General features: G+C 46.2%; 2 long non-coding RNA genes across 2 annotated transcripts; both read right to left on the bottom strand.

Moving 5' to 3' along the window:
• Positions 1-257: 257 nt before the first annotated feature.
• LOC125547525 (uncharacterized) lies at positions 258-1,014 on the bottom strand. Its single transcript, XR_007300699.2, has 2 exons — positions 926-1,014; positions 258-826 (listed from the first exon to the last, which is right to left on the bottom strand). It is a non-coding gene; the product is annotated as an uncharacterized LOC125547525 (long non-coding RNA).
• Positions 1,015-12,342: 11,328 nt separating this feature from the next.
• LOC125547523 (uncharacterized) lies at positions 12,343-13,174 on the bottom strand. Its single transcript, XR_015599479.1, has 2 exons — positions 12,963-13,174; positions 12,343-12,864 (listed from the first exon to the last, which is right to left on the bottom strand). It is a non-coding gene; the product is annotated as an uncharacterized LOC125547523 (long non-coding RNA).
• Between the last annotated feature and the right edge of the window lie 1,625 nt (positions 13,175-14,799).

Genomic DNA, 14,799 nt, shown 5'->3' with positions numbered 1-14,799 from the left:
CACCACCGACGTATGCTGCAAGCACACTATTGTAGTCTGGCCACCAGGTATTGCAAGTAGCCACACCGCAACTGCTGCTACAAGCATCTGCAACATCTCTCACATAGGGATGACACATTAATCTTGTTAAGCAAAGACATAAATAAATAGATGTAAAAACAACTAAAAGTAATGAAAACCAAATGTAAGGGTGTTATCGGTTTACATTCTAGAAACAATAAAACATACAAAGTATGTGAAAAGCTTTTGGACTGGACTTACTGGGATGCCATATATATTTCACAAAAAGTTGAATCACACCTGAATTTATAAGATTACAATGAGGCGATGTCATATTTTTATTAGTGCAACTATTACAGCCTCAATTAACTAGCAACATCATTGATCATACGTAACAGATAACACACAATAGATATAGGAGTGAAAGTGTTTCATGCGTAATCAACGGATGTTCTTAACAAGATGCTGCAGTGTCTTGCGGTTTGGTGTCGGTGCCGACATATCCGGCACTCGCGGCACATGGAATAGGGATTGAATAACATGGCGTGCTCACCGTCACCCGCATGGGGGCAGTAAGGAGTAGAGACTGAAGGAATTAGAGTCACCAGCGGGTTCCCGGGCACCAGAATGGGCGGCGGTGGAATGGGCACTGAAGGAGTTGGAGTCACTGGGTTCCCATAAACGGGTGGCGGCGGTGTATGAATAGGGGTTGAAGGACATGGCCCAGGAATCCTAGGAACAGGGAATCCAGGACCTGGAGTGTCCACTGTTGGCCCGTGCACCGGCGACGGAGGAGTCCCTGGTTCTCGGCCTCCGTCAAGAGCAACTGCACCCATGCATGAAGAGTGAATCAGCATCCCTGACATATACGTGTAAAGAAGATGCATCGCTGCTGCCGGTGATCCAGATGCAATTTACTAATTACCTCGGTCAGCCGCCAGGCATGACAGGGAGCAACATACGAGAGCAAGGATCGCAGCCCTTCGTACCAAGGAAAAAAGGAGGAGTAGAACGTGCATGCATGCGTTGTTTCACATATATAGGGAGAACGGTGGCACTACGGCAGGGTACCTACGCGCACTCTTACTAGTACAGTCAGGATTGCTTGCTATAGTATATTCTTGCTCTTGGAGATTCGTGTAGACGCGTAAGGGTCAAAGTCTCCAATTGGGTCAGCAGTCTTGAGTCGTGACAGCAACAGGTAATGAGGACAAAGATCGTCCTCTTCTGTCTTGTACGAACCAGGGAAGTCAACATTATCGGCTATCCCAATCATGCATCTCGTCGGCACAAACATTATCAGCTTAATTACCATACATGTTTCTCCCGTCGAATTTTCTCACCGAAATTACGTATTTTAGTTTTGCTAAAACTCAGCTAGCTGAGGAATAGATTGATCTCATTCACCGAAAATGTAATTCTAGCAGAACGGGTTCCTACCGGGTACCGCAGAGACGTGGGTTGGCGTTGTGACTCGTGCATACAAGCCCAGCCGTGTGTCCCACTAGAAGCTCTACCTTTGCCATCTCTACCCACATTGCAATCGGAACTGCGTTGTCTGTCCGCAGGTCGACATGTCGTCGTGGAAGGTGGGCTTTGCCATGTATGTTTCAGTCTATGGGAGTGGGCTCGGCCCTTGTTGTTCCGGTTTTTGCCCGGTTTTCCGTAATTAACTGGGCAATTCTCTTCTACTTAATTAATAGATGAGGCAATCTTTGCCTCCGTTTCAGAAAAAAACAATCCGCTACAGTCGCTTTCTTGGGCCCTGCAGTACCCCTCCCCCGCCACAGTACTGCTGGCAGTGGACCCATCCATGAGACCGGTGGCAGGGGACTCCCCAGCCACGGTAAGAGTTGGCCACTATGGCCCTATGCACGTCGCAGGAGGAAGCGAAGCGGTTCCTCCGCAAGTGCCAGAAGGCGGCCAAGCAAGGCCACCACGCCTCCACACCCTTCCATAGACCACTCCAACGACAACGATGACAGCAAAGACGAAGACGGAGGTTCCGCCGGCCAGCCTGGCCGCGCGTACGAGGTCACCATCCGCTACAAGCTAGTTTAGTATTTTTTAGGTGTTATTAGTTTAACGGACCAAATATTGTTCAGTTCATGTTAAGTATATGTCTGAACATAAACTAATTCCGTCAGATTTGCATGAAGTTTGTCTACTTCCTTCGTCACAGTTTAGAAGACACAGTTAAATTTGCATGTGTTTCCACAATAGATAAGGTTTAGGGCGCATTACATTTATATCTAATAGCTAATTAGTACTCCGATATACTATTTTTATATGCATGCGTAGTGAGAATGATATTTTTCAGCTCATCTCACAATCAATAGATAACCACCTAGATTCCAGAGAATTTCCAAGCGCGCCTTCTAAACCGTGACGGAGGGAGTAAGTTTGTTTGCCTTTGTTGCCAGACATTTATGACTAGCATTGAATGACCGGCTCCAATATCATTATCGTCGTACGATACTATGAGGGTGCTTGGATCCAAGAGACTTATTTTAGTCTGACTAAAAATAGTCTTTTTAAGAGGTTAAAGTTCCAAGCACCCCTGACTAAAGTGGGGCTAAAACTAGTCTTGAGACTAAAATATTTTAGTCAGGGGTACCCCTACTAAAGTGTGGATTAGTCCTCTCTCCCCATTTAACTCCTCTCTTTAACACAGGCGAGTTTTGAATTGGAGGGTTTGGAGGATAATAAATGCTCACTAACTTGATTTTAGTCTCTTTAGTATTTGGATCCAAGTATGGGTGACATTAGCAAGTTTTAGTCCCACTACTTTTAGTCATGAGACTAAAACATATTCAAGCACCCTCTATATCTATTTTAGAAATCCGCATTGGTGATGTGCTTACTGGAGTGAATGGATGCGGTCCGTAAGCGATGCTCACGAATACATAGCTTCAATTATTTTAGAATTGAGCAAGTACAACTAAGACCTGGTATGCACACACGTGTTGTTTTTGCGAGAAAATCTACGATCTATTCATCAACTATTAAAATAGTACAAAAAACATAAAAAGTAAAAATTACACATCCAAGCCTTATTAATACCAGCAGCTGCCCACATCGATACACCAGGACAAAACAAGTCTGGTATCATCTTCAATTCAGAACTAGCTAGCGGTCAGCAACCTGTAGTGTCTTCCGATGCGGTGCGAACGCCCTTGTCTTCTACGGCGGTGACGGCGGCGGTGGAGGAGCGGTGCGTGCCCGGGCCGCCTCGGCGATGGGAACTGTGGCGACGGAGGACGAACAGGCACACGGCTTCCTCCCTGAGCACCTACACACATCTCCCATGCATACAGTAGTATATAAGATCATCATTAGCCACCATTTCGAAAGTGTGCACAGAATCAATACCGTAAAAATAAAGATGCAACGCCTGTATGAGCAGCATCTCTGCTGGAATTTAATTTATTTTGAGACAGCCCAATAACTATTTCAGAAATTTCTAAATAAATTCTAGAGACTCATTTAGCCCATTCGTGCAAAGTAAGGAATACTAATAAAGTTTAGTTCCATATTGCTAGTTTAATGGAAGTTGGACCTCCTTATAGGGGAGGTTCTTTACCCACTTATATGAGCATGATGACAAGAGGGACATCTACGCGCGCTCCTCCTCTGCCCGCCACGTACTCCTTCCGTTTCAATAAAACGGAGGGAGTACTAGGGTATACAAAAGGTCATCCGGGAGTTTGAAAGTTTTTGTTGTAGTGGATATTGAATACGAATGCTGCACCCTGCGGCTGCTGCATGTTCGTTTCGTCTCCATCGTTCTCTTCATCTCCTGGCGCAGCCTCTCGCCTCCTTCTCTTGCGCCCATAAAAGGGAGGTCGCTCCTCTTAGAAAGACGCACCAGAAGTTCTTCTTCCTCTCGCCACCGGTTTCAATCTTTGAGCTGCTGCTGTCTTCCTCATCCCGTCTTGCGGCGTGCACCGTGAGTCGGGACAGTAGGCCTTCGAAATCGCATCTCTTTGAGTCCTGTGCCGGAGAAGAGTGATAAGGTTTTTGGGGAGCGCTCAGCGCGACTACTGACTTCTTCGTCACGGACGTTCCGGCGACTACTTCCCCGACGACGACTTCTTCCCCGACGTCGACAACCTCCTCGACGACATGGCTGGCGAGAACACCAACCCCAAGTACAGTGCTACTGTTGCTGTTGCTGTCCCGTATGTGTTCCTCTCCTTTCTGTTCGAGATCCTGCCACAGTTCCTTGCTCTGGTGTTTGCCCTAGATATGTTACATTCTACTTCATATATGAAACTCGTCCCATTGTCTTCTCTAGATAAGCTTGATTACAGTTCATATATGCAGATGTTATTTATCTTCTCTCTGTCAGATCACATGACTAGTTTTATCCCTGTTATATTAGTCATGATTTATCTAACATTTCTATTAATAAAATTATTTGGTAAATTGCTCATATTTTCCACAATCTCTCGGCCGGCTGGATCGGGCGTACCTTGTGCCGCCGCGGAGCATGACAATGCACTGCTAGGAATAAACCGTGTGCGTGTGTGCGTGTTGTGAGTCCGTGCTTGCGAACGAGTCATAGCCCGTTGGCACCAGGAGCTGCGGTTGCCGTGATCTGTTGGGCCAGCCGCGTTGGAACCCGTCGTAGTGCAGGTCTGGGCAAGCGAATCGTCGAAATCACTAATTAAAGAGTACTCGTTGCAAAGAACACTCCACTTTTTGAGGTCGTGACAAGTGGCGCACATGCAGCATGCCACTTGTCGCAACCTGGAAGTTTTTCCTTTTTTCGTAGATCCGTTTATTCAAAACGTTTTATCTTTTAAACCGTGCGTCCAAATTTCGAACCGTTTTCACTATTGGATTCCTCGCGTCGAGATCTTCAAAACTAGATCCCATATTGATAGGTTTTGACGAAGTTTTTTTCATGAAAAAATCCGAACGAAAAAAACTGAGCGAAAAAACCAAAACCAGGAGCATGCTTTTTTCCCTTTCCGAAAGAGGCACGCCCGTGCCTCTCGCGAAAATCATGCCCGTGCATTTCGTGGAAGCAAAACTGTGACTCTTGGAAGGAAAAAAAATAGAAAACATGTATTTTTTTCATTTCTGAGAGGCACGGCCGTGACTCTCGTGAAAACACATCCGTGCCTCTCGCGGAAGCAAAACCGTGACTCTCGCGAAAGAAAAAAAACAGAAAACACGTATTTTTTTCCTTTCTGAGAGGCACGGCCGTAACTCTCGCGAAAGCACAACCGTACCTCTCGTGGAAGCAAAACCGTGACTCTCGCGAAAGAAAAAAAAATAGAAAACGCGTTTTGTTTCTCCCTTTTCCGAGAGGCACGGCCGTGATTCTCGCGAAAGCACAACCGTGCTTCTCGCGGAAGCAAAACCGTGATTCTCGCGAAAGAAAAGAAAAACGAAAAATGCGTTTTTTTTTCGTTTTCGAAAGACGCGGTCGTGACACTCGCTAAAGTACAACCGTGCCTATCGCGAAAAAAAACCGTGACTTTTGCGAAAGGAAAAAATGCGTTTTTTTCGTGTAAAATTTTTTTTTCCAAATTTTTTTTGATCGAAAAGCTAAGGAAGACCGGAAGAAAACCAAAACGTCGAAAAATCCGAAAAAAAACCGTTTAAAAAGCTAAAAACGCGTGCGGAAAAATAAAAAAACAAAATCCGAAGGCACCGTCCAGAGCGCGACACGTGGCGAATGGCTGAGAGCGCCAAGTGGCGCTGATCGTTGCAAGGCTTCCGAAGGAGCGCTCGTTAACTAGTTGCTCCCGCGAATCGTGAGGCGCGAGAGTGGGGGAGGTGGGCTGCGTCGTGTGTGTTCACAGGCCCAAGGATAAAATCCCCCCGATCTGGAGTTTGTTGGCGAACTCGTGAGTCCAGAATAACAGAAAAACCAAGTCTCCTGTGCTTTGTTTACCTCCGTTGCTTCTTTTCCCACTGTTATCTTAAGCTAGCTAGGGTTAGACCCAACATGCGCAGCATATGATATCCAGGAGGGCGATGCGGTGTGCAATGGAAGAAGATGATGATGAAGAAGTAGCAGGCGCCATGATGAGTACCCTGTCCTCCCAGCTGCTCCTCGACTCGATCCGCATCGCTTTTATAGGGACCGTAGGTGCGCAGATCACTGGAAGGCAAGTTTCCTTCCTGTTCTAAGCACGCATGCTGGAGTACAGCAGTCAAAGTCATCCCACCGTAGTATGCGCGCGGCTGTGATTGTTCGAGTGCTGTGTGTTTTCTCATTTGCCACCGATAAAAGTTTCTCATTCAACCTACCAAGCGCGTGGCCGCCAAATTACACGCATGTGTACGTGCGTGTACCTGGCTAGTGCATGCCAAGGTAGCTTCACGTGCAACCTAGCACGGCTAGAACGGATCAAGCTGCTTGATCGTTTGCACGTACGTCCAGCCCGGCGTACTAATCGATCAAGCTACCAAGAGAGCTTACCTGTGTATATGCCTGTTGTTGTGGCCTATAGCGAGGCAGGAGGGTTAAAAGAAGGGTTTGTTTAGGTCTCAGTCGACTTAGACTTCGTAAAGTCTCAATCGTGTGATGTCATCCATTTATTTTTTTCCTAGAACACATCGCCCCTTTGTTATTTATTGTCCAGCTCATATCCCCATCGCTTGCTGTGCCTTTGTGCTATCGAAACAACCTTGGGCCAGCGATTTCAGGTAGTTTTTTTTTTCTTCGGCGCTGCTGCTCATCGACTAGGTGCTGCTGAAGGTATGTCTCGAAATGAAAAACTGTGGTACGTGCAGTTTCTATCTGTTTTGTCTGGTTTTTGTTTTTCATTTTTTTTCTTTTCATTTTTTACTTACATTTTTATCATTCTGTTTTTTGTTTCCAAAATTGTAACAATTGTCGTCATATTTAGAAATAAATATGTGCGTGTATTTTTCTAAATATTAATCGTGTATTTAAAAAATATCATGCAACTTAATTTAAAAAATATATTATTTAAAAACATTGCTCGTGCAATTAAAAATATGTTGGTTTTTAGCTAGTATTTTGTTTCTTGGGTTGGGCTAGGCCAAGCATTGTTTTACTCGTCTATTTATAATTTCCCCATCATCCAAATATTGATAAATGGTATACTAACAAGATAAGGTGCGGACATGAGAGTAGGTTGTTCTTGCATGTTTTTTTCTTTCCAAAAACCTCTTTATAGAGATAAAAATAAAAATAAAGAGTAGTAAATAGAAAAGGAAATGAAACATAATTAATAATAGAGTGTGAATATGACACGGTCGATTGAGACTTAATTAAGTCTTAGTCAGCTCACAGCAGAATGAATGTAATTGCTGTTGGGGGCAACACTCTGTTGCGGGCCTAGTGATAGACATGCAACTACCCCTTTTCCATGACAAAATATCACAGAGTTGCAGTTTGGAGACACTTGCAATTGCATGCCTAGCGTGGGACATGCAACTGGCCCCCTCTCCACGTACGGCAAAATGAAAGCCGAGTTGCGACCATGCTAAAAAGACATGCAGTTGCGTGACTATAGTTGAGCTTGCAACTGGCCCCTCTCTGTCGGCACCGCCCCCTCCGACAAAACAAAGCCCCTAATTGCAACCAAGTTAAAAGACATACATTTGCGTGTCTAGTGTGAAAAATGCAACTAGCCCACCTCTTCACGTACGACAAAATGAAGGTCGAGTTGCGACCATGCTGGAAGACATGCAGTTGCATGAATACAGTTGAGCATGCAACTGGCCCTCTCTTTCGGAGCCGCCCCCTCCGACAAAACAAAGGCCCCCAATTGCAATCAAGTTAGAGGACATGCAGTTGCACGACTAGTGTGGGACATGCAACTGGCCCCTCTCCCCGTATGATAAAACAAAAATCGAGTTGCAACCAAGTTAGAACACATGCAGTTGCAAGCATCTTGGAAAAACATGTAGTTGTGTGACTACATTTGAGCATGCAACTGCCCCCCTCTCTCTTGCGGCAACCCCTCCGACAAAACAAAGGCCCCAGTTAGAACAAAAGTTGGAAAGACATGCAATTGCGTGACTATAATTGAGCATGTAATTTCTCCCCTCTCTCACCGCCGTCCCCTCCGACAAAACAAAGGCGCCAGTTAGAACACAAGTTAGAAGACGTAAAGTTGCGACCATGCTGGAAAACACATGCAGAAAATGGCCCCACTCTCTCTTGTTGCCGCCCCTCCGACAAAACAAAGGCCCTAGCTGCAATCAAATTAGAAAGACATGCAAGTTGCATGTCTACTGTGGGACATGCAACGTAACTGGCCCCTCTCCTCGTTCGACAAAACTAAAGTTGAGTTGCAACCAAGTTAAAAAAGACATGCTATCGCGATCATGATGGAAGCGATGCAGTTGCATCCGCCTTCCTCTCTGACAAAACAAAGCCCCCAGCTGCAACCAAGTTAGAAGATATGCAGTTGCGTGGCTAGTGTGGAACATGCAACTGGCCCTCTCCTCATTCGATAAAACAAAAGCCAAGTTGCAACCAAGTTAGAAGATATGCAGTTGCGTGGCTAGTGTGGAACATGTAATTGGCCCTCTCCTCATCCGAAAAAACAAAAGTCAAGTTGCAACCAAGTTAGAAGACATGGAGTTGCGACCATGTTTAAAGACATGTAGTTGCAATGACTACATTTGAGCATGCAACTGGCCCCCCTATCTCTTGCCGGCACCCCCTCTGACAAAACAAATGCCCCAGTTGCAACTATTTTGGGATACATGCAGTTACATAACTATAGTTGGACATGCAATTGGTCCCCTCTCTCTTGTTGTCGCCCCCTCCGACAAAACAAATGACCCCCATTTGAAACTATGTTGGAACATATGTAGTTGCGTGACTATAGTTGGACATGCAACTAGCCCACTCAATCTTGTTGCCACCCCTCTGACAAAACAAAGGACCCGCAAATTTGCGGCCGCGTGATTATAGTTGGACATGCAACTGGCCCCCTATCCCTTGCCATCGCCCCCTCCGAGAAAAGAAAAGCCCTCAACTGCAACCAAGTTGAGAAGGCATGTAGTTGTGTGTCTCGTGTGGGACATGCAACTGGACCCCTCTCTCTTCCCGCCGCCCCCTTCGACAAAACAAAGAGCTCCAAATTTCAACCAAGTTGAGAAGGCATGTAGTTGCGTGCCTAGTGTGGGATATGTAATTGGCCCCTCTCTTCGGCAAAACGAAAGTCCAGTTCAACAAAGTTAGAAGACGTGCAGTTGCGACCTTGTTGGAAGACATGCAGTTGTGTGACTACAGTTGAGCATGCAACTGTCCCCCTCCCCTCTCTTGTCGCTTCCCCCTTTGACAAAACAAAGGCCCCCAAATTGCAATCAAGTTAGAGGACGTGTAGTTGCGTGGGTAGTGTGGGACATGCAACTACCCCCTCTCCCCGTACGACAAAACAAAAATCAAGTTGCAACCAAGTTAGAATACATGCAGTTGCAAGCATTTTGGAAGACATGCAGCTGTCTGACCACAGTTGAGCATGCAACTAGCCCCCTCTCTTGCCTTCGACCTCCGACAAAACAAAGGCCCCAGTTAGAACACAAGTTAGAAGACAATGCAGTTGCGACCATGTTTAAACACATGCAGTTGCAATGACTACATTTGAGCAAGCAACTGAGCCCCTATCTCCTGCCGCCGCCACCTCTGACAAAATAAATGCCCAAGTTGCAACTATTTTGGGATACATGTAGTTGCGTGACTATAACTGGACATGCAATTGGTCCCCTCTCTCTTCCTTGTTCGACGAAACTAAAGTTGAGTTGCAACCAAGTTAGAAAGACATGCAGATGCATGGCTAGTGTGGGACATGCAACTGGACCTCTCCCCCTCCGACAAAAACAAATGCCCGGTTAGAACACAAGTTAGAAGACAATGTAGTTGCGACCATGTTTAAAGACATGAATTTGCAATGACTACATTTGAGCATGCAACTGGCCCCTATCTCTTGCCGCCGCCACCTCTAATAAAACAAATGCCCCAGTTGCAAGTATTTTGGGATACATGCAGTTGCGTGACTATAACTGGACATGCAGTTGGTCCCCTCTCTCTTGCCGTCGCCCCCTTCGACAAAACAAATGACCCCCATTTGTAACTATGTTGGAACACCCCCAACCCAGTTGTGGTCATGTTGAACCTTTCGCAGTTGCATGTCGTTCCCAATAATTCCAGTTGTGCATCCAGATCACGAGATTTATTTGGGGGGAAATGAAAAGAAAAACCAACTTCTTCTCTACCAACCGAACATAGAAAAAATAGGACATATTGACACGATGAAAATCTTTTTTTTAATACATGAATGGAAAATAAACAAAAATCCATGTGGAAAAGACAACAACAAGTGAGACTAAAAATTGTTCATGCGTGTCAAAGTGTATGTTCTGAAAAACTTAGATGTTCCATTGTTTTCAAAAGAAGAAAGATGAAAATACGCAAAAGTAGAAGTACAAGTAAAAACAGCTGAATAAAACAATATAAAAGGTAAATACACATAATGAGAAAAAAAGAAATAGAAAATAAGGATAAAACCTAGATAAATACACGTGTATAAAAAGTAAGCTTCCCAATAAGCTTCTTTCTGTACGCACAAGCCTAACAAAAACAAGAAGAAAACCCACTAAACAAAAAATACAAAATATTTACGTAGGATAAAAAAACAGAAAAAGAAAAATGAAAATGGACCAGAAGCCGTAGCCCACAGGCCAGATAGGAAAGCAAGTTAAGAGGCTATAGCCCACGTAGCGGAAGGCATTCAGCCGGTGCCAGCCTCTAATACATCTTGAACAACGGGAATACATACATCAGCGAGAAACACAGATCAACCAAATTGTATGGCTAATCTCGTCGACTGAGACTTCACTAATTCTTAGTCGACTGAGAATTAGCACAACCGTTAAAAGAATATACTTTGGTGATGACTAAGATGGAGAAATTAGTCCAGAAAAGAAAACAAAATGGAGAAGGAGGCAAGAGGGTTGAGGTTTCCCTGCACCACGAGGCCTTCTTGCCTACGCTGACGACCCGTGACTATCATGCCATTCCGGAAGTGGCAGACCTAGAACCCTCGCGCAGGCTCCATCATGGAGCAAATTTAACAAATTTGACCTGTGAACGAAATTAAATTATAGAATGAACTGCTCGTGAAACTATTTCATGCGGCTGATTCTTTTGTGTGACGCCCGACACGAAGACGCCACACTATACTGTGCAACGCCTCACAGATAGGCACTACACGCCTGGCCAGCGTTGCACCCCAGACTGTCTAAAAATTGCTAAGTCATTGTACAGAGCCTAAAAGCTAGGCGCTGCATTGTATAGTGTGGCGCCTAGTTCTCAGGCGCTGCACTAGTGGTTGCACTACAAAATGAAGCAACCACTAGTGCAACGCCTAGAAGCTAGCCGCTGCACACTGACTTAGTAATTTTCGGATCACATGGGTGCGACGCTGGCCAGACGTGTAGGGCATATCTGTGAGGCGTTGCACAGTGTAGTGTGACGCCTTCGTGTCGGGCGTCACACAAAAAAGTCAGTCGCGTGAAATAATTTCACAGGTAGTTCATTCTGTTATTTGATTTCGTCCATAGATTAAATTTGTCAATTTTGCCCCCATCGCGGCAACTTGGCGAGGGCGTCAACCTCAGTATGGCATACACGCTACCGAGGATGAACGAAGCATCCTTGTACGATCTTGTCCGCAAGAGTTACACGGGATCTGCCACCTTATTGGAGATTTATGTCTTAAACATGTTGACTTCGTGGTGTTTATAAAGTGCAAATGTAACATCGTAATCCCCTTTTAGAAGTAGTGTTAATGTACGGTCTGACCTTCCCGTGTGTTCTTTTTCAAAGATGTTGTAGAACACCGGTTCTCACTTGAGAATACTCATAATGGGGTGCAAATGTTACTAATCTATATTACTATCTTTATAGTGGTGAGTAACATATCTGTGGTGCCATGTAACCCTTCATTTATTAAGTTGTAGACTTATCTTGTCTTGATATGTGTGATGTTACTCATAGTATAAATAACTAACTATTTTACTACATGTCCCAGCTTCATCCTTAATTACTTTTCATGTCATCTATTTTGTCTAGATAAGTGTGATGTTACCATCTGTATTACTTCCAGTATGGGTAGTCTGAGTAATTTGTTAGTCCTTGTCCTTCTATTAGAGACATCCCCTTTCATATAATCTTGTTTCTTTCTCTCGCTCAGTGTGTGTCTCTCCAGTCTCCTCTCTCTCACTCTCTCTCTGCATGAAAACATAATGTTCGAGAAAAATAGAAGAAACGAATAGTCGCCATGCATGCACAGCGCTGCATGGGCTGGCGAAATGAAGCTTCAGATGACTCATGACCAGTACACCAAACAAAATCTGTATGTAAATACTAATCCCTTGGTCCCTAATATAAGAACTTTTTTACACTATACTAGTGTCAAAACATCTTATACTATGGAACGGAGGGAGTACTACACTGATATCATATTATCTATTACCTTAATTAATTAGCAACACAATCCTCTTGTACTATAACATAGAAAATATGTCTGAGCGGTAGCATTTGGTGCTTTCTTAATTAAAGCACGTTCTTAACAGCCTTCTGTAGGGTCTTGCGGTGCGGCGAAAGAGCCGACACCTCCCGCTGCACCGGGGGAGGCCGCGGCACACAAATAGGGGTTGAAGGACTTGGGGTCACCGGGTATCTGCGCACGGGCGTTGACGGTGGAGGAGGAACAGAGACTGGAGGATTTGGAGTCACCGGTCTCCCTGGCACCGGAGTCGCCGGAGTTGGGACTGGACTCACCGGAGTATGCTGCTTCCCTGGCAACGGAGTCGGCGGAGGTTTCCACTGATTACGACGTCCGTCGAGAGCAACTACATCTGCATGCAAGCATAATAATGAACCATCCATCATTGCCACTCACATGAATAATCTAGAAGATGCATCTATGATGCTGCGAGTTTAGTAAATGAATTACCTCCGGCCGCCGCCGAGCATGACAAGGAGCAGCATATGAGAGCAAGGATCGCAACTCCGTGTAGCAAGGAAGAAGGAGAACTCGCCATGATCCTCCCCCCTTCCTGTCACAGGCTGACAGCTTCTGATTATTTTCTCTCAGTGCATGCACTGTTTTATAGGGATCACAGCGGTACTAGCTACTACGCTACTACACTGAGAATTGCCAGGCTACATATTTGTCTTGGAGGCTAGTGCAGACGCGCTCTGATGGAATGGTCATGGTCCGCCCTCCTGTCAACAGGGGCACCTTGGGAAATTCAGCTTGAGAAAGAAACGAATTAGTGGCAAGCTCGATTAGAAAAATCTTCCTCTTTCGTCTTGTATAGACCAATGGAGTCAATACTATACAGCTTGTCGGCACCACATTAAAGCAGCACAGAAACAAATTTTCTAGCTTGTCGGCACCACGGTGAAGCACCACAAAAACAAAATAATCGGATTTTCTAGCTTAGAAGAAATGTTTTTTTCCGAGAAAAAGAAAGAAATGTTGTTTTCGTCTTATATTCTCATTGTTCCTCTCCATTCAAGCCTCTCCCTATCTAGCTAGCAGCCGCTCTTTGCGGGTGGAACCACCAAGGTAGGCGAGGTGGAGGGTAAGAGCTTGAGACACATGAGGGACAAGACCGGTTTGCTCGTATCATCTACTTTTTGCCACCCACATCTAGGGTTGGACACGAGCCGAGCCGAGCCGAGCTTGATCCGAGCCCGCCTTTGACTCGCCATGAACGAGCTAAGCTCGGCTCGGCTCGCTGGTCAAATGAGCCTGCTTTTGGAGGCTTGGCTCGTCTTGCCTCTGTCTCGGTTCAGACCGAGCGGCTCGTGGGTGCCCTGCTGTAATTTTTTTTTGAACGAAAGTGCCCTGCTGTATGGGTGCGCGGTGATGCAGTGTGCCAGTGCTTCAGTGCATGCGTGCGTGAGTCGGCTAGTGCTAGTGCATGCGTGAAGTGTGCGTGCTAGCCGTCGGTGTGAGTGCATGGGCGCCGCCGGAGGGAGCCATGGAAGTCATACCTACTTGTGCTTGGGGCCGCAACACTAGGGACTGCCCTGAGCTTGGCGATGAACCTCGGGAGCGACGAACGGCGATGTCCGAGGCGGCGCTGAACGGGCACGTCTGCCGGCGGTGCCGAGAGAGAGTCGTCCAACATCGGGCGCAGCAAGGAGGACGACGACTTCGTCAGGCAATCGCGAGAGCGGTGGTGCAGCGGGGGAATTTGTGGGTCAGAGGATGCCGGCATCTGGTGCACGCACTCGCTAGGGTTAGTCGGGGGTGCTTCGTAGTGGGCTTGGGCTGTTCTGTAGGCTGCTTAGTGTATACACTGGGCTGCAGATTTTCTAAAAAAAACAACTGGGCCGCGAAACGGGCCACCGAGCTGGACCGAGCGGAAACCGGCTCGGCTCGGTCGCCGAACGAGTCGAATATTCACAGCTCGACTCGGCCTATTTCCATGTCGGGCCGAGCTGAGTCGGGCCGAGCTGGAGCGAGTTTCGGGCCGAGCTAAAAAGCTCGCTCGAGCGTCCAGCCCTACCTACATCCTCCTCCTCCTCACTCCCCTTGTCACAGCAAGAGGATGTTGTCGAAAGCTTCGTCCAACAGTGGCAGCAGGTGTTGGATCTCCCCCGCAGCACAAAGGAGTCTCATGCGAGAAGACAACCTTTGTTGGATAGAGGCGGCCCTCACACATATTGATATGGTTGGAAGTTTTAGGACTGACGATGGCGGTGCATGTGCACATCTTTGGCATGTATGAGAAAACTGGACCAACGATTCCCTCGTCCAACGCACCCCTCCCCCTCCC

Source organism: Triticum urartu, chromosome 3A, assembly GCF_056163025.1.
Source record: "Triticum urartu cultivar PI428250 chromosome 3A, HENAU_Tu73, whole genome shotgun sequence".
In the NCBI taxonomy this organism is placed as follows: Eukaryota; Viridiplantae; Streptophyta; class Magnoliopsida; order Poales; family Poaceae; genus Triticum; species Triticum urartu.
Note: the sequence above shows the minus strand (reverse complement) of the source record. Positions and strands in the feature narration are given on the sequence as shown.